The 26,640-nt window shown below is 39.0% G+C and overlaps 1 protein-coding gene across 1 annotated transcript in view; it reads left to right on the top strand.

The window, feature by feature from the left end:
• arvcfb (ARVCF delta catenin family member b) overlaps positions 1-26,640 on the top strand; it is a 278,368-nt gene continuing 251,728 nt past the window's right edge. Inside the window, 1 exon segment of the mRNA XM_030142598.1 lies at positions 1-352. The gene's annotated coding sequence lies outside the window, so the exon portion shown is untranslated.

The following is a 26,640-nucleotide window of genomic DNA, read 5'->3' on the forward strand; positions in this document are numbered from 1 at the left end:
ACAACATCCAGCACTGTTGTGGATGAGAGGGATAAAGGCTGCTCTGCCTTTCATACAAACCAACGTCGCAGTTACTAATTACTGATTATTGCCGGCAGCTGCTCTGGGTAGAACTTTAAAATCAGTCAGACTTCTTCGTGTTTTTGCATGCGGTGCGTGGCTGAAAGGACGTGAGAGAACCAACCAAGTCCAATTCCAGATTTAGGGGCTTGTAGTGTAGTTGTAGTAGCCTGCAGCAGCCAAGTTGCATGCAGAATAACCTGATTCAGCTGAGGCTCGGACTAACACTGCTCATCACACTGGACAGTCTCTTCGCCTGCGAGAACAAGGATGAACTGAAAAAACAACAGAGGTAATAACAATACAACACGATGTAACAAAATCCATGTGTTTATCTATTGCCAAGTTTTAGTACTATGTGTCATTAGAAACTCAGGAGGAGGAGGAGGGTGTGACAATATCGTAGTAACATGAATGTAAACTGATACTGAAATTATGAAAAAAAAAAAAATAAATAAAATAAACAAACAAAAACAGAAAACGACAGCATGTGATCTGATAAGAGATTAGACTGCACGGAGCTGATGGGTTTAGTTGAGGATTAATAATAATTTTGGTAAATAGTCGGTATATTTGACGTGGTATGACATGAAGATTTATTTTCAGTCGTTTATTTAAATTGAAAAAAAAAAAAAATAAACAACGTAAGCAGATAAAATGTGTATTTCTACGTTGCTTCCTCTCCTCGTTGATGTAGTGAAAACCATCAGGCACGAGCCGCACAGAGCTGTCAATCATCTCATCCCTACTAGTCCATTGTTTTGCCCCTCCTGTTTGTAAGAGAGTTACCATGGAGAGTCTTCCGGTTTCTCTCCTCTAATTACCTTATATGGAAAAGGGGGCGGCTGTCAGTAGCAGAACTGATGGACTAGGGGTGATAGTGCTGGATTCACCTCCCATGTGAGTAACCGCCAGAATGACTGAACAGCTCACAACAACCTGAGCTCAGGCCATTAAGAAGCCTTAAATGAAGTTCTCAGTAGACATTGATCAGTCCTGGTCAGCTTTTTCACACCCAGCAGGTCCTTAATAGCCCCAGGATGTGGTTGGATGCAATTAAAGCAATTGCTGCCCGCTAAATGAATTTACATGTACTTGAGATTAGCTTTCAATGTGTACCATGAAACCTTTGAAATCCACGTCACATTGTGATCGGAAAAGCTTCAGATAATGGTTGGTTGAAGTGATCAGTTGATTTTGTCACAAATGGAAACATATTCTTTATTTAAGACCTTATGTGCAGGTTTTCATTCATGTATTTGATCTGTAGTTGCATCAGTATGAATGTGAAGGTTATGTGAAGTCATAGTTTTCTTCCTTCTCCTTTTTGGACATAAAATAAGTATGAAATATGCATGTTGTGTTTTTGGTTGATTTATTCCCATATATTGGAGTGTCCTTTTTAATTTTGGAATTTCTTTTGCCTACTTTCGTTTGAAATAATGTTTGTCTGTCTATAGGTAATAATATAGCATCACATAGTTACTGTAGTTGTCTATGTTTATGTCGTTGGTTAAATAATTAAATAATTATACAATGTGTGCAAAAAACAACGCTAGAAAGAGGTTGCAGGTGCAGGAAAGCAAAGAGATCCACAGTGATCACAGTGGGCTACATCACAGTGAACACTGAGCCAGGTGCTCCAGATTTTGTCGGCCTCTATATATCTGGGGCTGTCACAGGATATACACATGCAATATGTGTAAAGTGCTGGAGGAAACAGTCACTTTATGATTTTAAGATTCCCATGAGAGATTTGTGCTGCTCACAAATAGACCTTTCTGAAAAACTGAGGCTATTCAAGCGCTTTAGATGCTGTCAGAAAAAATCAAAGTCAAAAGGAAATGTCTAACACCAGTAGCCTATAGCCACATTACAGTATTATTGTATTGATCGTTCTGGTTGGTTTTGTGCCAAGTTGTAGTTGGGAAGAATAATTGTTCAGATGTTGTTTGACACTTGTTTTTAGTTAGGAATGCTGTATGTGCCATAGTACTGCAAGTAGACGTGTGTATATATGAAGATCTATCGAGGGAATTGCACATTTTAATGTTCGTGGCACTGCATTGTTGCAGGTAGTGTCATGCAGTTTGTAAGACTTGAGATTTAACCCTTCCCTGAAGTAGACTTATAGGTATAAATGGGTTCATCTTCACAAATATGCCTGTGTCAGCATATTCTCACTTTCAGAGATAAAAATATGAATATATTTTGGGTTCACTGGTAATCAGGGAATAGCTCATTTATAATACAAAATATTTGCAACTCGAGTGCTCTCTGGACACGACTTGTATTTCCACACCACCTGTGACTGTGCTGAAAAGATGCTTAGTATCGGGGGATTAAAAAATAGACTCCTCATGAATACTAATGTTCAAAGTGTTATGTAATTTGTCCTTTTTTGAGGTTATTTGTTTTTTTATGCATGTTGACCAAATCTAAACTTTGTCATTAGTGAGGATGGGCAATAATGACTATATTTGTTACCATCAAATAACAAACTACCGTGATTAATGCGCAACAATACTTTTACTGTATGTATATTTTAATGGCAGTGTGTGTTAAAGGGGGTTGACCTATACCACCAGGTTTTCTGCCCAGTTTGAGAGATTTTGTTTTGGGGCTATGGAACTGATACTTATATAAGCTCTTGAAGCTCTTAAAGGTTAAAAAGTTGTTTTTGTAATGGACCTGACAAGACCTTAGGTCATCTTTAATCTCAGGAGCAATTCATGCTCTAATGCGCTAATTCATTAGGAAGTACACTGCCTGAGGAAGATGTAGCATTCCTAGCTGTCAGCCCTGCAGCATGATGGCAATTTGGATTTAAATGTAGAAGCTGGTTACTGTCAGATCTTTTCTTTGTCTTAAGTGTGAGGACAAACTGATGAACCGTGGCACTGTCTTTTTATGATTCCCTTGTCTGGACATCATGCTTTCAACCTTATGTTCTTTGTAGTTAGTGAATTTCTGGTGTTGCTGAGAACCTCAGAAGGGGCTGGAGCCTATCCCATTATGTGTTGTACTATATTAGGAGGCACACATTAGACAAGTCACCAGTGGATCATAGATCAATAATCAGGTTTTATCACTGTTGCAACAGTGAGACTGCAGTAATTCTTATAGTGCAAAGTTATGGCTGAAATGCTGTTTAGCCACCTGTTCAAGTGTACTATCTTCATCAAAGCTCTAGTCAGTAATTAATTTTCTGTGCCATTGTGTAGCCATTACAAAAACATTAAACTTAATTTGGTGTAATTACAGACCCCAGATGTAAATCTCAAAGTCCTGCTGGGGAGATGGTGAATTTGTCAGCATTTACCAGTGTTTAGCTGTGTGGTTGTGTTGGACATGTCATGCCTGATCCATGTGAGCCACTGAATGATACTGACTTGGCCTCCTATGTTTACCTATTTCAAAGACACGCAAAACATGCTGACCAGTCGAGTCAGTTTTATTTCAATATCCCAACAACACCAATTTTCCTCAAGTGACTTTACAGTCTGTGACACCCTCTGTCCTTCAACCCTCAGTTTGAGTGTAGCCAAACACTCCAAAAAATCCTTTTAATAGGGAGAAAAATGAAGAATGACAGAAAAAAAACCCTTCTGGAGTGAAAAATGTTTTGTCACAGCCAGTAGCAAATATTTTGTATTGCTATTTATGTCCAAAGTCTTCAAAACACTTGGAAAAAGAGAGCAGCAGTAGAGAAATGAGTCTGTGAGTATTAATAGGTTTTGCAATACTCTGCAATAGTAGTTGTAATGTAATGCAATACGGTGCAGTTGTTATTAAGCAAAAACTTTAATGAATGTAGGATTCACTTGTATTCTTCATAGATATATAATATGATCAATGGTGGACCACATAGAACACCAATATTAATTTATGCACTGAACTACTCACTGTGAAAGGCTGGTCAGGAAGAGTCCCAATCTCTTTTTTTTTTTTTTTTTTTCCTCAGTAGTATAGTTATTCGTAGTTAATCTTGGTTTAAACCTGCCATTTTATTTAGTAGAAAAGAGCTGAAATGAAGGTAGATCTGTAGCTCACGTCAGTAGCTTTCCAACCTTGGACCTTAGAAGAAGTCAAGCCAAACAGACCTTTTCTACTGCAGATACGGTGACTCACTTCAGCAGCAAAGCCACAGGTCTTACTAATAACATTAACAGTGTCAGAGCGAATCATGACAGTACGACAGTGAGCCAGCACGCACATACAAGGACAAAGAAACCATAAAGGTTAATGAAAATTCAGCTATCATTAATTTTATAAGCAGCCACGCTTTTCCTACTGTGATTTGTCAAATGTCTGCAGCGTAAATCTGACTGCATCTACATGTGTTTAGAGTATGAATGATTGTGTGTATACTCCATCACATGCCCCAGGAGATGGCCAATCAGGAAGAATAAGTGAAAATATCTGTGCGGGTGGGCCACAGCCATGGTGTATCACTTTTTTGCTGCATTTAAAAAAAAACCATCTGCATAAATCCGTCTGGGAGCTTAACAGAATGCACATTTTGACCTTTTGACTTATTCTTTCACAAACCACATTTACAGCACTAACAATAAAGCATGAATTACCTACTGAATTTACCCTTTGCATATCAATGTAAATCAACATAAATATAGAAACAGTTAAGTCTATATTGAGACCCAGTACTATGTTAATCATATTAGCCTTATACCTACGTACCTCATTATAGTTTCATGGTCAGTGTAGCATTTCATTACTGGGTGTGCATGGGAATTGGTGAATAGCAGCAGTATTATATAGAAACGGTATTATGTGTTTGTCAGTTCAATTAGGGCAGAAATTATATGCTTCACATCCTTGAGAGCCCTACTGCATAAAATGCTGTCCGTGTTGAAATGTATTGTGCAATTTCACGATGGAGTCACACAGAGTGGTAATTATCAGCAAAGCTATCGTAGAGCGATGTTCAGACTCATCAAGCCGAAAGTGACATTCACATTCTGAATTTTTTTTCCCGGTGTGTGCTCTGACGGCTCATGGACGAGCTGTGTTTTGTGAGCTGAATGAAGCGGTTTGTGACAGCCATTAGTCAGGGGGGAGAGCCGGTCCGGACCCAGAGTGAATAGACCTTTGTGGGACGGACACCTGCAGCGCTCGGCCTCCTGCTCCTGACGTGATTAACATGCACCTCCGACCTCTCCGGCCTTCCCGCTCCCCAATCCCTCAGCCGCCTGTCCTGGCACCTGTCCTACATCGTCCATCCTGCACAGGCTATAATTCATGTCTTTGTCTGGGGCTGGGCAGGGTGGTATTACTACAGAACTGTGTTGAGATTGTATCGATCACTTCTGTCAAGGGGTTAAATTTAGAAGTTCCATAAAATGTAGAGAGTTTCACAGAGGCTTTGTTTTGTCTGGATGGTATTAAAGGCCTTGAAGGAAAATCACAACTCTGCTTTGACCTTATCCAAGTAGCTTTGGCTCTTACAGCTGTGTTGTTTTTGAAGTGTTGTGACTACTGTCTTTTCATAATAAACACTGTTAAAGCAAAGTGTGCATTGTTGAACCACAAGTTTTTATGATATTAACCTTGTTAGAAACTGTCCCTTGTCGCCAAAAACATCTACATATCTTAAGTGTTCACTAATCCTATCAATACATGTAAATAATTGCGGTAAAATGCAGTTTGTTGTCTTTTCATGGGCATCAGATATGACCCATTTGGATGTTCAGAGTCTCTGTAGTGAATGAGGAAATGCCATCATCTTCTGCAGCATTGATGAATGACAAATGACAATGGTTGTAGATGCTTGTTTTATGTTCAGTTAATGATATATTTTGCTGAAAAAGTCTTTTTCTTCAATTTTCTTTGTTTTGGTATAATAAGTTTTTATGCACATCTACATGATCAGTAAATGAACCCATAAAGACCCAAGCGTCCACTGGTAACCAAAACCATCTACTGATGTAAACTGTTTAATACCTGTTGATCCACTAATCCTATCAATACATGTTAGTAACTGTTAAAAAATGCAGTTTTTCATCTTTTCATGGTTATCAGATATCAGACATTTGGATGTTCAGAGGCTCTGTAGTGAACGTGGAAACATCATCTTCTACAACATTGATTCACCAGTAAACACTCTATTATAGATATATTTTGCTGAAAAAGTCACCTTTTCTTCAGTTTTCTCTGTTTTGATGTAATAACATTTGAGTTTACTCTGAGTTTTCATGAGCATCTAAATTAAGTATAGGAGATTAAATATAGGAAAATACATGATTTACAGTGAAAATTGCAAAATGCAGAGGATAATATAATACTAAATGGTGATAAATCAATTAAAGCAGCGTATGATGTTTGTCACCAATTTTTCATCAAATCTGTAAAACCCTAGTGATAGCCCAAGTATCACAAATCCATTAGTCTTTCTGTGATTACGCACCTAAAGCACTTCCCTCACAGTGAACAACTTAGAAGTGTACTCCATGACAAGCAGTCTGTTTATTTACATACCAAACCAAAATGTAACACGGGCCTTTTCGGAAATTTTGTTGTCAAGTGCATTGTGGGAATGGGAATTCCACGCAGCCACAGTATGGCCTCAGCAGCAACAGACATAGAAACAGCTTCATTGCTTCTTGCTGCTGCGGCTGCGTGGAATTCTGAAACGGCTCAAGTGGGTTTCAGTTTGTTATGTAAACACACAAACTTGCTTGTGATGGAGTACACGTCAAAGTTGTTCACCATGAGGGAAATGATTCAGGTATGTAAATCACGAGAAGTGTAACAGATTCATGATACTTAGGCTATCACTCGGGTTTTACAGATTTGATGCAAAATTGGTGACAAACGTCATATGCTGCTTTAAGAAAGGTTAAATGGAGAGAAAAGTACATTTGGGAACTGACATAAAATTTGCACTGGGTCTTTTTGGTTTTAAATATAGGCAAATACCTGATTTTTGCTGAAAAATGGGTAATATTATAACACATGATGATAAATCAGTTGGAAAAGGTTAAATGTAGATGGAAAATTATAATGGAAGTCACCACAAAAATAGTTCTAGGTCTGTAAGGGTTGAGTTTGGTTTTATTTACCTTTTTTTCATATCCAGAGAGGTTATAAATAAGATCAAATATATACATTTTTCCTGCTGCATGAGTTTGGACACAGTATTCTTATAATATTGATATTGCAGTCTGTGACTAGATATTATCTGGGTTTAGAGTTGCAGTAATGTGATATTACTTACATGTATTTTCCTGCTCTTTAAGACTGCATTCCATTTGAGGGATTTGTCATCTCCAGCAGAGGGTAATGAACAGAGCCGCTTGGCCTGTATATCACATCACAGGAAGATTTTTCTAAAGGCTCTTATCATCCACCTCGATTAGATTTCATATTATAAAGGCATTAACAGTCCTCAGAATATTGCTACATTAGTTTGGTTGATATAAACTCTGTCTCTCCTTGGGCTGTAGAGGCTGTTGCCAATCCAATGAATAATTTAAAAATGCGTGCCTACTAAGCAGTAAACAGTAATTCTTCTTAATTCCCATCACAACTTTGTTTATACCAGTGGAAACGCTTTGAGTTAACAGACATTTGCTATTACTGTGAGTCACACTCTCGATAGGCTTCACTTTTCCCCAGTCGGATGCTGTGTGCTGTCCTTAAGTACTGGGTCACTGCTGCCAGACACACAATGACGCTTGCGTCCAAATTGGTTTTAAATCAGATATCATCTCTCTACTCGGTTTTTGTGAGCCTGGGCAGCATTGTTTTTAGCACAGCAGCCACCCGGTGCTTTGTAACATGCTGACTTGTGATAATCCATTCCCCTTTGTAACGCCCTCCCCGTACCACCAGAACTGTGATTGAATTCATCTGAATACATCTGAAACCCACATCTTTCTCCCTTGTGTTGACAGAAATGTTATTTTTTCCTCTGAAAAGCAATAACAGACAGATACTGAATATAAAGTGTCTGGTAATGTTTCGTAATCCGTTGACACGCAGCTGAGACCGAGACCTATCGTCTGTGAGCTCATAGTCTACTCACCCATAAAGGCCCACCTCACCTCACCTCACCCCACCCCACCCCACCCACATCGCCCTCCTCCACTCCCAGACTTGAATCTCTGTGTCACTGGAGGATTAACCCCGCCCTCTACATTCTGGCCTGCCTTGATTATGTCCAGGGATAAGAGCTGCTTAATTGTAATCACTGGGGCTGTCCTGAGCAGTGTAAACACAGAAGCACACAGCGGCTCAGGCCAGACGCTGGAGCTGGGTGGAACACAAAAAACACCCATATTTCTCTTTTTTCCCAATATTTTTTTTACTCTGCAAACTGGGGGTGTTATTGTTCATTGGTGTGCAGCCTAACAATTCATTGGCATTTGTGTAGCAGCAATATCATCTATAGAATGCTGATTTTTCTCCAGCCTCATTCACCATTAATTTCTGGCTTTGTTTTTATTCGATGTTTGCACTGGAGCTTGAAAGTGTGAAATGAAGTTGGCACATCATTAGATGGTTCAAGAAGAGAATAAGGCACCTGAACAGTAGCTGTAATTATTGTGTTTTGTAGGTAATTGCTTCACGGAAAAAGCAGGGGAGATGCAGCCGTTATCGTACAGTTTCTCTACAGCTCCTATGGTAACAAAGGGTCAGCAAGCAAATGTCTGCGCCTTCACATGCCATTTGGCAGACACTGATGCCTCGCACCTTTCTTTGTGGGTGGTGAGTGCACATGGCAGCAGTCCTGCTCTATTTTTCTGGAATGAGTACGCTTTGTCTTCAGCCAGTCTGCAAGCTTTCAAGAGCTGGCTAAAGGAGGGGCCCAAGGCTTCTCATTCCTGGATAGGCGTTTCTATTTCAAACAGGGTTTTTGTTATCATTCTTGAAACTCCAAGTCGAGATAAGTGCGGAGTGCCTCAAATTCTTAGAATGTTCTTAAACCTTTTGCATGAGGCATTTGGGAATAAATCATCTGTATGTGTTTCTTGCATCTCACTATTGAAGTGAACCTGCACTAGTCATGCTTGCAGCATTAATTGTGCTTTGTGGATCACTTATGAGCAAGAGAGGCGCAAATTCAGTAACAAATAGCTATAAATGCATCACAGCAGACTTTTTATGACATGAATTGCACGTTTGGGCATAACCTATGGGGAGCAGCCATTGCCAGCCATGAGTGATGTACCTGTCATTGATTACAGGTAATGGAGTACAAGTAAACAAGTGGCAGTCAGTGAGCAAGATTGAGTGGAAAGTACATGTTCACACTTGTGGTTTGTGCGGCCGTAATCTTTGCATTCCATCAATGTCATAGAGACACGACCCAGCACTGGTCGATGATGTGTGATCTCAGACTGGTGTCTACTGTACGGGGTCAGTTACCAGTTCATCTCAGCCCAGGTAATCGGACAATACTACTAGCTTTTGTCACTACCGGTGCTGGAACTGCCCGTGAAGGAGGCAACATGTCACTGACCATGCCTGTCTGACAGACTTAATACTCACACATGCTTGACAACAGGCTATAACGTACGTTACGGAACTGCTAGCATGATTCTTTAGAGATGGCTAGCAGTGGTGGCTGCTCATCTTTCAGAGAGGGGAAGCTCATTGTCAGCTTACATAAAAAAAATCGTCAAGTTATTTAAACATAAATTCAGCCCTCCGTTCCTTTTTAAGAAAATGGTCAGTGACCTTATCCTACCAAGTAAACAAGAAAACGTTGAAATTATGTTAAATTGAAACAAGGAAGTACAATGAGTGTGTTTTATTTACAGTGCAAGAAATGAACAAGTAATTTCATAGTGGTTTTTCTCTCCATTTCACAAGCAGACTGCGTGACAGTATTTAACTGAACTCTGTCAAATGCAGGAGTATATCTCAAAATAGCTGTCAATCAAATGAGATTCACCCTTTTGACTGATCCTCCAAGCAGCATGTGGAAGCCCAGCATCCAGCTTCGCCCACAGCTCCATTCACCCCCAGAGATGCCGAGCATCCGGGGGCGGAACAACATTGTGGCATTTATCCAATTACCGTCCAGTTTTGAGGCAATGAAAAAAAACTGTTCCATGAAGTCCCATTGAAGTGCATGGACGCCAAGCGTCTACGGGCAAATGCTTTGACCATAGATCGTATGAGAAAACAGCGCAACAGGAATGTATGAGAAGTGAACAACATCGAGCGTGTTGATTTGTGATAAGGCTGATTCTGAACAAACTCGTCTTTGAGATGAACGTGTTCTAACACATATGTAGTCAATGAAATGTCAACACAACCGTACATATTAGACCATTTAATTTTCGTAATTTTAGGGGAAGCCGAGCTTCCCTTGCAGTCTTTGAGAAATTGCCTCTGATGGCTGGCAATGAAAATTCACAACAGGTACTCTTTAAGGCTGCTTCTTTGTGATTCTTCTGGAGAAACTGTCAAGGTGTTGCAGAGATGGACAGTATTTATTTTGACAACTTTGGAATTGCATCTCTACTTTTTTTTTCCTGCAATACAGATTCTCTTTGCTGAGATGCAGTGTGGGAAATGCCTGTCCTCTTGAACCTCTTTGCTGAGTGAAGGCCCATCTCTCTGGGGAGTAGGGCTCCATGTCTACTGAAAAGCACATCTTCATGCCAACAAAGCCTCCAATAAAGATCTTTAGCGAAACAAGTGCATTGAGAAAACTCTCATGTTAAAGCCAGTCTAACGGAACAGGTTGGCCATCTGGCATTTTAGTCATGTCAAATCTGTGGTCGCATCTCAGGCGACCTATCCTTGGTGCACTACTTCACCAGAGCCAATTACAGCCCTCTAAGAATCTCTCTTGTTTGCACTTTGTCCTATATATATTTTTTTTCTCTCTGCAGAGTCAAGTCACGCAGAGAATCATTTTCAACATAATCCTTCCTTTTGCTGTTATCTAGATGAGGTCAGAAATAGGAGGCCAACTAATCACCTCCACACAATGTTTCTAATATGAACCTTAGAAAAACTGTTGTCACTTATATTGTGCGTAGGTGAACAGCCCACTGACGGCACTGGGTTCCTGGATATTAAAGGATACACAAAGGAGCAGCCATTGAAAGTGTTTAAAAGCCTTGAGTGGAAAAAAAATGCATATTGAAAATGTCTAAACATAATGGGTAAACCTTATTAGACATTTATATACTTAAGCTTTCCTGAGCAATCACAGGGGGAATAAGGTTTTGATGGTAAGAGAGAATGAAAACTTCAAAACCCCTACATCTCAATGGGAGTAATGTAATTATCTTTTAAATGAGAAGTGAATAATGCATTACTTTTGAGTGAACAAACACCGCAATATGAAAGCTCATCAATAGCTCTTTAATAATATAAATGACATTATTTTTAGCTAGATTATGGAGACAGCTCTTACAGAAAGTCTACCTTTAAGTGAATCTGATCAGCATTTTAAGATAAAAAAACAAAACCGGAATTTCACCATTTTTTTAATAAATGGAAAATGAAGGTATGACTAATTTTACTTCTGTATGTGGGTAGACGGTTTACAATCATTGTGCCTTTGTCCATGTTTGTGGCCCTGGCTGAACAGCAATGTGACAGTTAATTTATGTGGAGGTCATGCGAGATGGCCTCATGAAGAGGCTGTCAAATAAAGACAGGAAAATGTTTTTCTCCCCTACTTAAGAGCTGGCAGCAAATATAAAGGGACACTGTCAGAACATGAATGTGGCGGACGAGATGCCAAAGTATTCATCAATGCTGGGCTTTATGTGTGGGAGGGTTTTTGATGTGCAGGACTCGCACTGCAGCGGTCTTCTGTGAAGGGTGAAAGCCAGGAGCTTTGCCCAGCTGGGACTGAGTGATGGTGGATGCAAGCTGTCTTTCCTGCCTCCTACAGCGGAATAGTCTTCTACCAGGAGAGGAATGACTACAGGGTGGTAAGGAACAGTACAGTGTCCCAAAAGGAAGAATTTTGCTCATTGGTTGAGACTGGATTTGGGCTTGTGACGGCCTAATTGGCAACCTTTCCTGAGTGTTTTTTGGGGGGCTGGCTCATTAATAAAGGATGTTTTCCCTTTTCCTATCTCTCCCTCTACTTGAAGTCTGTTTTCTGAAGAGTGACATGGAGGATCAGTGCAAATGAGGGTCTTTCTGCCACCCGATGTTTTGGTTCTGATGAAATCAGTTCTGGCTGATGCAGGGCTTTGCAGCATCAAGGGCAGTGCTGTAGTGGGCTTGAGGCTTCTTCATCTGAAGATCCCAAAGTACACTCACATGTGCAATACACGCTACACACAGGCATCATACATACATGTTGACTAATTTAAACAATGCTAGGATGCCACAATTAACCAAAAATTAATGCTAAAAAGCTCAGCTAAGCATTTTTCTGCCCTACTTTGACAACTGTGTTGAATAATTTCTTCCAGTACACATGTCTCTGTTGTTGCCATGGTATCTGTGCTAACTTGCCATGATCATATTTGCAGGAAACACAGTAATCCTCTTATTCTGCTAGTTTTCCCATTGCCAATTCCAGTTCAGATAGGCCTGGGCCAAGCCCCTGCTGAGAGTGACACTATTTGTGTCAAGGTGTTAGACTTCCATTGCTTCTGCTCTTTAGCCAGTTCACTGAAGTCATCCTGCAGCATTACCACAGGGCATTATGGGAGCCAACAGGCACCGCCACCAAGGCATGAAATGATGTGGATCAATCTACACAACCAAATGTGCATCCCCTCCATGCCTGTGAGAAAATTACAGCCCCAGCAATTGAGCTGTTCCTGCAGACACCCCCCGTCTTCCATTTCTACTGAGTTCTTTGATAGTGCCACAAGCCGGCGGGTGGGTGCTGTTGGATGGGCGATGGGTGTTCGCTTCAGCGCTTGAAGCCAGCCACACAAACCCGGTGGGAGGCCTCAGTTATTGAAGGTTCATAGGGAAGAATGAAGTGAGGGAGGAGAGAAGAGAAGGGAGGTGAGGCAGGAATGGAAAGGAATAGAGAGAGGTCTTGGCATCACTGGAGCTCGGATTGATTTAATCATTCAGAGTATTCATTGATGCTTGTGTGTGTTTGTGTGTTGGAGCAATATAGAGTTGAGAGAACTGGCTGTAGGAAAAAAAATCTTTAGAAATAATACTGAGGTTGTGAGTGGACCCAGGCACCTTGGTAATTGAACCTCTAACCTTGAGTTACTGCCATGATCTCTTTGCTCCAGTGTAATGTAGTGGCAGAACATGTAACTGTAAACTCCAGCTTCCTTATATGCAATATCTTACTGGGCAGCCGTCTACTATTGGAGGTCCCTTACTCAAATGCACACAGACCTCAGTGGGAAATCCTTTATACTGGTCTTATTAGTTTTGAATTATTAAAGCTCAATGCTAAGGAGGAATAGTTTGGGATTCAATTTTCATTAAGGTGCTAAGAAATGCATATCGACATTCATCACCTGCAGTGTCATAAACCATAACTTACTGGGTATCGCAAAAAATGTATTTCTTTTCAGAGAGGCACTTATTTTATTATATTTCAACCCTTTGCTGTTTAAGTATTAATTTTTCACACCATTTCGGCACTTCTGTCGGCTTGTTTACAACCTGTGTCTCATTTTTTTTACCCTGTCGGACAGTGTTACTTTAGTAAGAACAATATCATCGTAAGTGATAGAAATTAAAGCTCAAAGCACAAAAAATTGTTCTTTGGGTTTATCTTTATGGTAAGCTGCGTCAACATCACACAAAATTATTTTATCCATTATTACAATAAAACAGAAAATTGTGCAGCTTTCAAATCATGTTTTACCCCCGACATTGTGCCTCATAGATTATAGACTGTGGATTAAAGTAAAAAAAATGTAAATATAAATTCTATATTTATTAGAACAATATTATGCTAACATATTCACGCATAAACAAAACATCTTAATAATAAGGTTTATCCCTCAGCACCAGCATAATACCAAACCTCTATATACAGACACTGTCACAAACACACACACACACACACCACCCCGTTCCTCTTTTTCATCACTGAATCACTTCAAACAGATGCTGGCACCGTGAATGACAGTAGCGTGAGCAAAGAAGGGGGAGTGGAGGCAAGCGCTGCAGGAATGAGATGACGAGAGGGGGAGGAATGGATGGAAGTGCTGATGGGATTCAGTAGTAACTGATCTGTTGGTGTTGCTGGCATGGCATGACAGAGGCCAGAGCCATCTCCCGCAGGGACTCAGTTAGCCCAAAGCATTTGTTACGCTGAATGATGTAATGGGCTTTGCTGAAAGATTGTGATTTATTTGTGAATGCGCACTGACATAGTATATGACATATGCCCAAACTCCCCTCCTCAGGATAGGAGATCACTTTATTGTGTGTCAGCAGCGCTGTTACGAGCTGGCTGGGGTTGAATTAATTTAAATCTGTATGAGTACGGTGTTTTCATGTTTTTTATCACCCTGAGCCAGATATCTCCATGTGCGGTTTAAACAATTGATCTGAGAGAAATCCGTCAAGACCTGTCATTTATGCTGCCTTTATGTGCTATCGGGAAGATGATCCTTTCCACTTATAATTTTGAAATTACCAGCGCGTTGTGTTCAAGTGCTTTTGTTGTTGTAGCAAAATGAAAAATGGCTGACACACAATTTATGGTAACCTGCTACTTGGGTAAAACAGTTTTAGACATGGTAATTCATCTGCTACAGCATTTTTTTCATTCATTCATTCGTCTTCTGAACTTTATATATGTCAGTGTATACATGTCCCTGCGACCCTCTCCACGATAGAGATGAACAACCAATCACTCTCACATTCACACCTATGGGCAATTTACCTTAACCAATGACCCTATTAATGCATGTCTTTGGAAGCCAGAGTACCCGGTGAGAACCCACACACATGGGGAGAACATGCAAAATGGCAAAACAATGTAAAATAGTCTTTTTGCAAATTGTGTACACTATAAATATGCAAAATAATATGCTAACGGCAGCAGAACGTTAATAAAAGCATTGTTTAACATTTGAGATCAATCCCTCAGTGCTCTCTGCCATGTTGAAGTTCAAAGGTTATTTTCACCTTGGCAACTCCTGTATCAAAAATTTTTTCCAGTTCCCCAGTGGAAAATATGACATGGTGCGCGTTCATGGGCAATTTTCAAGTTCGTAAGTAGTATTTACCATAATTCCCATAGCACATAAAGACAGCATTAGAGCGATATTTTGCTTTTTTAAATGGAATTATGCATTTTAAAATATTTCCGTGTGGTCTACATAAACTGTAAGTGCTCTGCTTGGGTCTGAATTCTTCATTAATTCAACTCCACAGGTCCATCTTCAACCCTATTTCTGAGTAATGACACCAGAAAGGTTGTTTTGAGCGCTGGCCCTTTAAATCCAAATGAGCACCTTCACGCCCCACCCCCTCCAGGTTGCTGCTCTGTCCCGTTCATCGACTTGTGTTTGTTAATACAATCAACAACTGAACATTTTAGGTAACTGGCTCAAAGTTTGGACATATTTTCAGTATGAACTACAACCACTGCTGCTGATAAACAATTATGGCATACTCGGAGAAATGTTCGTTGGAAGTCTTGACCTTATATGTGCAAATGTCGTGATGTAACTAGTTATAAAACAACGAATTAAAATGAGTTGTAGAAATCCTCTTGATTTTTGCCGGAACGAATATAAAGATAGCTTGGCAGCACCTGGAGGGTTCAAATTCAAACTTTTTGAACTATTAGGTTCCAAATACACAAATAAAAGTGGGTTTAGCAAAATATGACCCTTTTAATACACATCGTCATGGTGGGGATGATGAGTTGTGTAGAACCTTAGCATTCACAACCTGTATGACTTAACCACACTCTAAAGACAATCCAATTCTCACATTTTCATTGGCTTCTTTGGAATCTGTCAGTCTGTGTTTGTGTCTTATACGATGGAGTAAAGTAAGACCGATCTGCAGTTTAAAGGCCTGTGTAATATTTTTGCAGTGAGAATTGCATGACAAAAATGTAATATAGTCAGTCAAACAAGCAGACACAATGAAAATGACAGTTTTTGAAATAAATAATAATGGCCTATATTCATTTTATTCATATCATTCTATTCTATTTATCCTCAACTTAGATTAGTTTTGACATAAAAGGCATATCAGTTACCTTATACAGTACATATATCTTACATATTTGATGATTTATAATATGAAAAGGGTCACTTGAAGCGAAGATGAACCCACAGGTAATTACCACACACAGTCCCAATATGGAGCTGTTTAACATCTATTCGCTCATAACTGTGGATTGATTTCATTGATTTTTTTTTTTGGGGACCGCAGCGTTTAGTTTTCAGCTACCACAGCCGGCTATGTAGGATTTAGCAGCTAAGAGACCAGATTCTCCTCAGATGCTGAGGGAAACAAAAACAGAGATAAAACTAAAACAGTGAAAAACGGAGGGAAAATGCAGGAATCAATGTGACCCCTTATTTTCTTGTTAACACATTATCTCAAAATGTCACACAAGGATAATAAGGCAGTGTTGTGTTCACAGATTTTCCACTGTCCTCAAGTGGACAAGTAATCAGGTAATGCAGGTTTAATTATGTAAGCTATAGTCACGTAATGTATTTAGGCAGACGGCATTCTACTGCACATATTATCAACTAACTATGAGTCATAAAGTCAGTGGGCTTAATATTCTGAGACTGACAGGAAAAGTGATTTAATGAGCAAACCCAATTTGATAAGATGCTACGATACTGGGTACTAATGGGTACTTTTTCATTTTCAGTCTGTTCACTCACACTTAAGAAATTAAAACTTTTTCATAAATTGTGAAAACTACTCTATTTTCCTCTTAAACGGTATCATGTCTTTTAACTTCATAAGAAACTGTTTTTTTAAAGAATGAAAAGAGGTTTTCAAATTAGCTGTCATAAAATTAATTACTGCCGCTTGAGACATCCAAAGGTTTCAAGTAGAGATTAATATCAAAAAGAAGAAGCTGGTGCCTTTCCTTTGGAGTGAGTGAAAACACCTTTTGTAGTCTTATTCATCAAACTAGCCTGTGCTTTTCAATTATTTAAGGTGTTTTAGGTATGTTTTTTGAAGTGTAATTCTGAATTTTGGTATGCTGTAGATTTGCAAGATGCTTTCAAGTTAGGTTCTCTTTTAAGTAATTCATACAAAAAGTATGACAGGAATGAAACAGGATTAATGTAACTTTTGTGCTCTCTTCAATTCGTCTTCTTAATGCAGAGCATTCTCATCTTAGATCTTCATTCCTGACCTTTTCAAAACTTTGCCAAGTGAGATTAAAAGGAAAAAGAAAATTGTGATTTTCATGCAAAATCCTTGTCTTTTTGACCTTCAGGGCTCTCCTCAAGCTCCACAACCCCAATGTAATAATCCTGCCCCATATGTTGGGATCTTTGCCAATTCCAGCATAAACATACACTTTAGCCCATTACTATTAAACCCCCAGATGTTTCTCTGCCAGCACTGTTTAATATGCAGAAAGAATCAGAAAATAATTAAACCCTACGACAAGCAGTATGACCCCAATTACCTCATTCTGGCTGTTGCAGTAGGGCAGACAGGTGGACAGCAGTGCAGTGTAAGGTCCAGACACTGCACAAGTCAAGATCTTTGCAGAAACGCAGCATGTTTCCCCTAATCAGAATAAGCCACTAGGGGTACGTGACTCACCTGAGTTAGAAGAATAAATAATTTCTTTCAATGCATTGCTAGGGCTTTTATTTTAAGATGGATTAGATGAAGTTTTTTTCTCTGAAATTACACTGCAGTGAATTTTTTTTTTTTTAAATACAAAGTAATCCTTTAGACTGTGTCTGTGCAAAACGTTTCAGGAAAGAACCGTCACAGCTTAAAATGGCTTCAAATAATCTCTTCTTCTCTCTCGTAATATAATAGTGTACACAGCCCACAAATAAGCAACACTGGTTGCACCACTGGGATTTAGAATATATATTACAACAGTGCAAATCAATTGGCTGACCGCAGGCAACACAGATATCCAAGTGGAGTTTGACACCAATTCCAAATGCCATGCCATCCTCTTGCTTGTCTCTCCCTTTGTAAGTGCTCCCGCTGGGTTTGCAATCTGCATTCAGCTGTTCAGGACAAGATATGAATATTATATGAGTGCTTCTTTTGCATACAGAGCAAAGCAAAGCAGCCCCCCAAAAAGATAGGAGATGGTTGTTAATTGTGGCATTTTCTAAGAGATGCAGCAACTCGTCACATCTCACTGTGCATGCAGGGGATTGCCCACAACACACACCCATGTCGTTCCTCCAGCGAGGGACCTGCTTTCTGTATCATTGACAGACCTACAGCACCACGACAGCCCAGCCCCTACCAAATTTCATATTTGTGATGAAAAATCACACTGTCGTCCTCCTCCCCCCTCCTCCTCCCCCATGTTCCATCCTAATCTGCTCTTATGGGCCTCAGCCCATGGCGTCTTAAACCCCTTTGCCTCCAACAGCTGCTGACGACAGGGAAGTATAGAGAGATTAAATGAGTCTTTGCAGCCCCCTGAAGGAATCCCACACGCCTCTCTGCCTCTAGCCTCCGCTAGTGTCTTTGATTTGCTCTGTTTTCCAACCAAGTTGAGTCCCTTGGGTGCAAGGGGGTTCCTACACATGCTATCCCACATGCAGACCTCTGCAGACTCCAGGATGACTTTTGAGCTTATCGGGATGTTTCATCCAACTTAGATAAAAGGCTCAGCTGCTTTCAAACTCATAGTGCTGGAGGAAAACATGAGATCACCTTGCTTGGGCTATAGATATGCTACTATTTGTTTTTTTTATTCCTTTAAACTCCATTCTATTTTGATGGTTGTTGACCTACCTTTGTGAGTCACTGGCTTGAATAAGATACTGAAATGTTTCCAAGTGGAATAGTCTTTAAACATGAAGACCCAGTGCTACTTTTGTGTCAGTTCCCAAATGGATTTCTCTCTATTTTTAACATTTCTTCAGTGATTTATCACTATTTATTATGATAATGACTTCCTCATTTTATTTTTAATTTTCAGTCAAAATCAGGTATTTTCCTTTATTTAATTTACAAATCATATAATGTTAATTGAAGCTTGGATTAAAGTTGATGGTTATTATATCAAAAACAGAGAAAACTGAAGAAAAAGTGTCTTTCACCAAAATCTATCATTAACTGAAACCAATGTGTCTATCCACTGTCATTGATCCAACTCCATGGGTTTTACTGGTGAATCAATTTTGTAGAAGATGGCAGTGTTTCCACGTTCACTACGGAGCCTCTGAACGTCCAAATGGGTCATATCTGATGACCATGAAAAGATGACAAACTGTATTTTACACCAATTATTTACATGCATTGCTAGGATTAGTGGATCAGCAGGTATTAAACAGTTTCATCAGTAGACGGTTTTGGTTAAAGGTGGATGTTTGGATCTTTATGGGTTAAAATTTTCTTCTAGAGCACAGTTCTGTTCTTCTGCTCATCTTTTATTCTCCATGTGCAGGGCATGGACAAAGCAGTTAAATTGGTGAAATTTGCTGTGGTCAAAGGTGTATTGAATATGATGGCTGACCTATAGGGATAGTCTGCCATGTCTTATTGGAGGTCGTTGGAAAAAGCTGCCTTGACCTTTGTCATTGCACAACTTAATAAATTAGCATGAAAGTCCTGTGCTTCACCTTGTAGTACAGTGGAAACCCACAGATTTGTTAAATGGCAGAATAATGTAGTCCATCCTTCTTTTGCATGCCTTCAGTCCTTGTCTTAACTTAAACCAGTGCTGCTACTAATTTCAGACCTTTCCCTGCAAACACTTTTGAAAACCCAGCTTTCCATATGAGCATGAAAATGAATATCAAACTCTGCTAATACCAACATGAGCTAAAACCGTCTGCTGTATTATTGCACAGTCGATAACATATGATGTATTCTTGCTAGCTAGGTTGTAAATATACAGTATAATTATGCATTCAAGCCGAAAATCTGTTTATGAGGCGAGAAGATGTTTAAGTCGCTCTATGGAACTAATTTCTCCTACATAGATGCAGAGCAAAGCCTCGCTGGCACATGATGGAAATTGAAGCAGTGCATGTGAAATCTCAGGGCTGCTGTAACCCTGGTAACGTTCAGAGGGAATTTGGAGAACGGGTGATAGATTATTCTCACTGAGCGTCCTCTCAACTAATACAGTCTGTCTCTCAAGTGTGTGTAATTTTCACATTTGGTCCACGTACATGCCTCCTGTGTCTTTTAATTTCAGTTTACCACAGCTAAAGCCAACCGAGTTACCCAGGAAATAATATTCAATTAAGTAGGCAGCACGCCACAAAATGTACCGGGATGGGCTCTTGTGTGTGTAGAGTGTTGATTAACCCACAAATTACTCTTACCTTCTTCTGAGATTTATTTTATCCCCTGCTGTGCTTCTGTGGGTGTTTTTTTTTTTTTTTCTGGTCAATACTACCTTTGATAGTGTTTTCTAATTGCACTTTTCCAAGCACTTTCCTGCTCTGGAACATGTTTGTCTGCTAAAGGCTGTGCAGTCGTACATGTGTAAGCACACACATGACATGGTTGTGGTTATGCTGAGGATAACAACAACAATATTGAGAGGACAACGTAGCAAATAGCTTCTCTGCTGTATTTTTGTAGCATTCAGAAATAACCAAAAAATGTATTATTCAGAAATGAAAGCTTCAGGAACCCCAAAAAAAAATAAATAAAAAAAATCCAGAACTTTACAGTACACCTACTCCTGCCATTTTCTTCTCTATCCAAATCTAAAAACTAAATATAAAGATAAAAAAACCTGACGCTGTTTCATGCTGTTATGGAAAGGTGAAGTCAGAGTAAAGCAACAGAATCATCTCCAAGTTACATTTGACTGAATCTGATAAGTGATCTGTAATTACAACGCTCAACCCCATATTCAACCCCTTACCTTCCTGGAAACCCTTGAGATTAGACAAAAACCTGTGTCACAGTGTTGATTTTCAGCAGCTTGAGTGGAAAGATGCAGAGGTCTCATTTTGGGAAAAGTAGGTTTTATGAATTTTTAAAATCTTTTTTTACCCATCTAATTATAATGGGTGAAATTTCACATGTCTGTAGCAGCAAATCTATTGGTTGAATTCATACAAAATTGAGTTTATAGATTGCCAGTGACCCAGAGTAGATGTTATTACATTTTGGGAAAAGTAGGTCAAAGTTTAAGTTTTGTATGAATTTTTAAAATATTTTTCTTCCCATTTACTTATAATGGGCGAAATTTCAAAAGTCTATAAAAACATAAATTTTGTTTCAATTTACTTAAAACTTAGCACATATAGTAGACATTATATACAATCAGTGGTTAAAAGCCCAAGAATGTGTTCACTCCTCCTCTGTTTGCATCAGACATGGTCTATTGCAATTCAAGATTCTACACAGACTTCATTTATCAAAGCTGAAACTATCAAAGATGTTTCCCTTGGTAAACCCCTCCTGTGACAGATGTAAACAGGGGCTGGCCTCACTTGCACATATGTTTTGGAACTGTCCTTGTATCACATTATACTGGACCAAGATATTTCAGACTTTATCCGAAATCTTAAAAAAACAACTTAAACCAGATCCAGTTTTTGCTTTGTTTGGTGTGAAGCCGGCTGCTGTTGAACTTTCCAACAACCAAAACAATATGATATGTTTTGTGGTGTTGCTAGCGCAAAGATTAATTGTATTAAATTGGAAACAAAAAACTCCCCCCACCCATTCAGCCTTAATGAGAGAAGTAATGAAACACTTACAATTGGAAAAAATAAAATTTTCATTAAAAGGGAAATTAAATGCATTCCACTCAACATGGCAACCTTTCATTGATTATTTTAATAATGCAAATGGGTAAACAACTTAGGATGGGCGATATATGATGTCCTCAGTTTGTTTTTTTTGATGTTCAGTGTTTGCTGTCATTTGTGTGCTTTTTGTTTTACTGCGTGTTCTCATTTTTGTTGCATTGAGCACAATGAATGTACATGAACACGTTTTTGTTACTATGTGAAAAAACTCAATAAAGAGAATTAAAAAAAAACAAAAAAAAAAAACTTGGCACATATATAGAAACAATTGATATGCTGACATCAGCACATGCATAGACATGATGACATCAGCTGGATCAATGCCAAAACAACCTACAATACATGCAGGGGCAGGGTTTGTTGTGCCTGGCACCACTTGTTAAATTTAAAACCATAATATTTTCCAGGCCTTAAACATAGCATTTAGTTGCTTAAACATAACCTTTAACATTTCAGTTATGCCTTAATTGTTACAAGTGTAAAATTTATAACAGGGGTAATGGTTTAAAGTAATAGCATTTTTATATTTGTACATGAACATGCTAATTATAACCACGTAAGGCAATATCACAACTTAATGTGTGCTAGAAATATTGTTTATTATGAATATTGGCCTCATTGGTAATCTTTTAAAGTTTGGATAGGTTGAGAGTTCTTTTAACCCACCAAGAAGCTTTTGTAGGCCATTCCTTAGGATTTCTCTGTTCAGGGGATTAACAGGTGGGGCTGTCATCTGTCTGTCTGCCCTGTCCTTGACTTTCCTCTACTGGGTTAGTAGATCACACAAACCTTTGACCCACTGCAACCATGCTTTCCTTTTTCTTTTTTTTTTTTTTTTAACCTCATCTCTCTGCATCAGTCGTCAAGCTGGTAGATCCACATTTGCCATCATGACTGGCCCGTCATTACACTGAGTGCAAAAATACATTAGCTCTTACTAGGAGCCACAAAGCTCACGCCCATCTGCTGCTAGCAAGGGATTAATTAAACGATTCTGCCTGGTCCAGTACCTTGTTGTACATTTTGTCATCTGTTTGGCGAGGACACTAAAATGTCATGGTGCTTTGTTTTGTTTTTTTTTATTATATCAAGATGACTGTATGCAACATGTTTAGGCCAACCCCTTAGAGTCCATTTTGTAGCTCATTAAAGTTGGACCTGAAAAAGCAAATAGATACAGGATGCACAGAAAACCATTACTGAAGGGCTGGGAGTGTGATTCACAGGAGCAGCCATTTATAATTATCATTTGCTGTAACAACAGCGGTTGTATGCCAGTCAGGACCAATCATGTCTTATGTTTAGATATGTTAGAAGCTTTACATAGTCCCTGTGTGCTCTGTTCTCTCTCAATATCACACTATGATCAGTATCCATTATCCTCAGCAGCTATATTCTGTCAAGAACGCTGTAAGGTTACAGTACCCCAACACTATTGCATGTTTACAAATTGATAGATGTCATCCATAAGGGGCTGCGACTCATTCAATTTATTTCCTTTGGTCAGCGCTTGGATTCCTTTCATGCATACATTCAAGTTCAGTAACAAGCAAATCAGTGCTGATAAAGAGAGGTCTTCTTCCATGTCAGACGTGCTGCTTCCTTATTTATAGATATTGATGTCATCTGATTTGATCACATCAGAGATTTAGACTCCGGGAATATTACAAAAAGCAAATCCCATAAATATTAAATGATGCACTTGGGGTATGAGTGTCATTTGCTTTTATTTATGAACACAAGGATCAAATGTTTGCATCTATTTCCAACTGAAACCTACCGGTTTGTTCTGTTATTTTATTGTATTTGCAGTTGCATCAGGTTACATTCTGGCTTTAAATAAATGGCGCCGCATTTCTTTCGGCACAGCAGTGATATCTATTCTTTCCGGGATATTACAGCAGTTATTTGGTTGACCATGCATAACATACACCACCGGTAAATAAGCGGAACCATAAGGATGTCTTCAGACTTTGCAGAGGGCACTTCAGTCACTCTTCTTTGCTTTGAGTTTTCATGTGAAGAAGACCTGCTTTACTAATATAAAGACGTGGGGGTGGAGGCAGAAAGCACAGAGGCTGACAGTGATGCACAGAGGAGAGAGGATTCTGGTGGATTTAATCTCTGACTACCTGGGGAACATGAGCAGTATTCAAATGACTTTTGCAGACTCTGGTGAGGTGATAAGGGGACTTAAAGGGCTTCCAATTAGCATAGTCCCTTTCCCTCTGAAATCTTCATCTGATTAATGCTGCTCAACCTAACTGAGGTCATTTGATCAAAATGAAGATGATCATTTTCAAAATAATGTCTGTTTTCTCCATTTGTTGTACTTTTCTGTAGCTGTGGGAGTTCTCAAAGCAAGAGGAATGAAAAGCAGATTGGCACTGGTCCTATACAACAAAATGGTTTTATTTTGAGCAGATCTTTTCTTTTACATTTGAACAACTGCGAAAACGGTCAGACCAAAGGGAAAAGAAAACACCCTTCTGGGGAGATGTTCTTTGAGGAGTGCAGAAACACAATTTTACAGTGACGGAGCTCAGTATTTAGATCCGCAGCATCAGAATGCAAGCGTGCAATTCTAATTTGAGCTTAATTTGATTTGCATTCGTTTGGAAGTCCCACTCCTCCCCAGCGGTCGTGTTTCTGAGCTGCCATGTACGGGAAGGATGCTCCCCATGTACCATCGCAAGAGTCATTGGTTTGGAGGTTCACAGATTATTTTCCCTTTTGCTGTGTTATTTAAAATCTAATGCATTTGAAGGCAGCTGTTTCCTTTGTAATAGATGTAAATGATGAAGCATTTTTGCCGGCGCTGTAACAATTTTTTCCACTATCCACAAAGATCACTGTTTAGGAACGCATTAGACTCTAACAAACCATCACATTTGCTGAGCACATTCAGCCACGCGCAACAAAAAGAGGCACAAGAAATGTATTTAAGATAATCTGCCTCGAGATATTGTATGGCTTTTGTTCAGCAGTTGCATTTCTTTCATCAAATTTAAAATATCTTTTTATTTTTATTATATGACAAACTAAACACAATTCTCGGGTTTTCATATGCACCCAGCCAGTGTGTGTAATGGAGAGCTGCAGTCCAAGTGTTAGAGATTAATCGGTTTAGTGAAAAAGAGAGCTAATTATAGCAGACTGGGACCTGCACTCTATGCCCAAATCACTGGCTCTTTCTCTGGCTCACTCACACATACAGTACATATAAATAAAGACAAATGTAATAAGACCTGGACACCTGTTTGCACATACAAGCGGACCTACTGTACATTGGATACCCCTGTTTGAGCCACAGTGAATCCAGTAAAGCCAGACATTTGTTGGGCCTGCCTTTGTTTTCTGTGCTTAACCCTTAAGTACCTAGAGCTGTTTTTGTGTAGACATCCAAATGAATTTTTTTTTTTTACTGTTATTTCTCTGCTTTTTGCATTTTTGGGGTGAAAATCAGGTCTTTTCCTACATTTAATTTACTGATTGCAAATAAAAGATCAAACTAAATGCAAAGGTAATGTGTCATGTAAAGTGTGTTTTAATATCAAAACAGCGAAAACAGAAGAAGTGAATTGATTTTTTTTTTAATTTAAGTTTTTATTCAGAGCAGTCTCATAACATATTACACAGGACATCATTGGAACAAAGTACACCGTTCTCTTTTTTTTTTTTTTTGAAAGAAAAAAAAAAGTGTGTCAATAATGCTCACTGAAAGGAAAGCGTAGAAGTAATTTGTGAATCTGTGTTACATAAATAATGTCATATAAACATAGACTTTGCAGTGCGAAACATAACAGAAGAGGGATTTGTGAAGGGAATAAGTGAATTTTATGGGAAAATATATCATTAATTGAACATAAAAACAGGTGTCTATGACCACTCTCATTTGTCAAACTACATAGGTTTTACTGGTGAATCAGTGTTGCAGAGGATAACGGTGTTTCCTTGTTCATGAAGGAGCCTCTGAATGTCCAAAAAGACATATCGTATGCTGCTGAGAAACTGTTTTTTACCTGAATTATTTAAATGTATTAATAGGACTACTAGTCAGAGTTATTAAACATTTTAGACCAGTAGACACTTTTGGTTGCCGGCGGCTGTTTGGATTTGAATTTATGTGAGTGAGCCAAAATGCCTGTCAGTGAAACTGCCCAACAGGAAATTAATTGGTAAACAGCACAAATAAAAATGGAAGGAAGGTACAAGACGACTCCATCGATTCCAATTACAGGACCTCATTCTGTCTACGCAGACTTCCTTGGTGGACAGATCTGTGTTCCATGTGGTTATTTAGTCTGTTATGATGACCGTCTGGCCTTTATAATCCCTGTTGGCTCTGTGGACCATGTATGTATTCCTCACAATGAACTCTACAGGTCTTTGTCATTTTACATTAGCATATCGTCGGCTTCCTGATAAAACCTGCTAAGTGACATTTTTGGTTGGGAATAAAAAAAAATCTCCCCTGTTATAGCTTCAAGTTTCAGTCTCCTGTGAAAGTTGTTGACATTCCATCATAAGTACCAACATTAATGGAACAGATATTTTTTTGTCATATTTCACAGTTTCCTGTTATATAAACAATTTTTTGTTTCTCCTGTAAAATTTGCCAAAAGTCACAAAGCAGGTTTTATCAGGAAGCCGACGATATAAGAAATGCATTAAGCTTCTAAATTATCCCATAAAGACCTAAACATTCACTGTTAACTAAAAGCAT

The sequence above is a fragment of the Sphaeramia orbicularis genome, chromosome 9, assembly GCF_902148855.1.
Source record: "Sphaeramia orbicularis chromosome 9, fSphaOr1.1, whole genome shotgun sequence".
Taxonomy (NCBI): Eukaryota; Metazoa; Chordata; class Actinopteri; order Kurtiformes; family Apogonidae; genus Sphaeramia; species Sphaeramia orbicularis.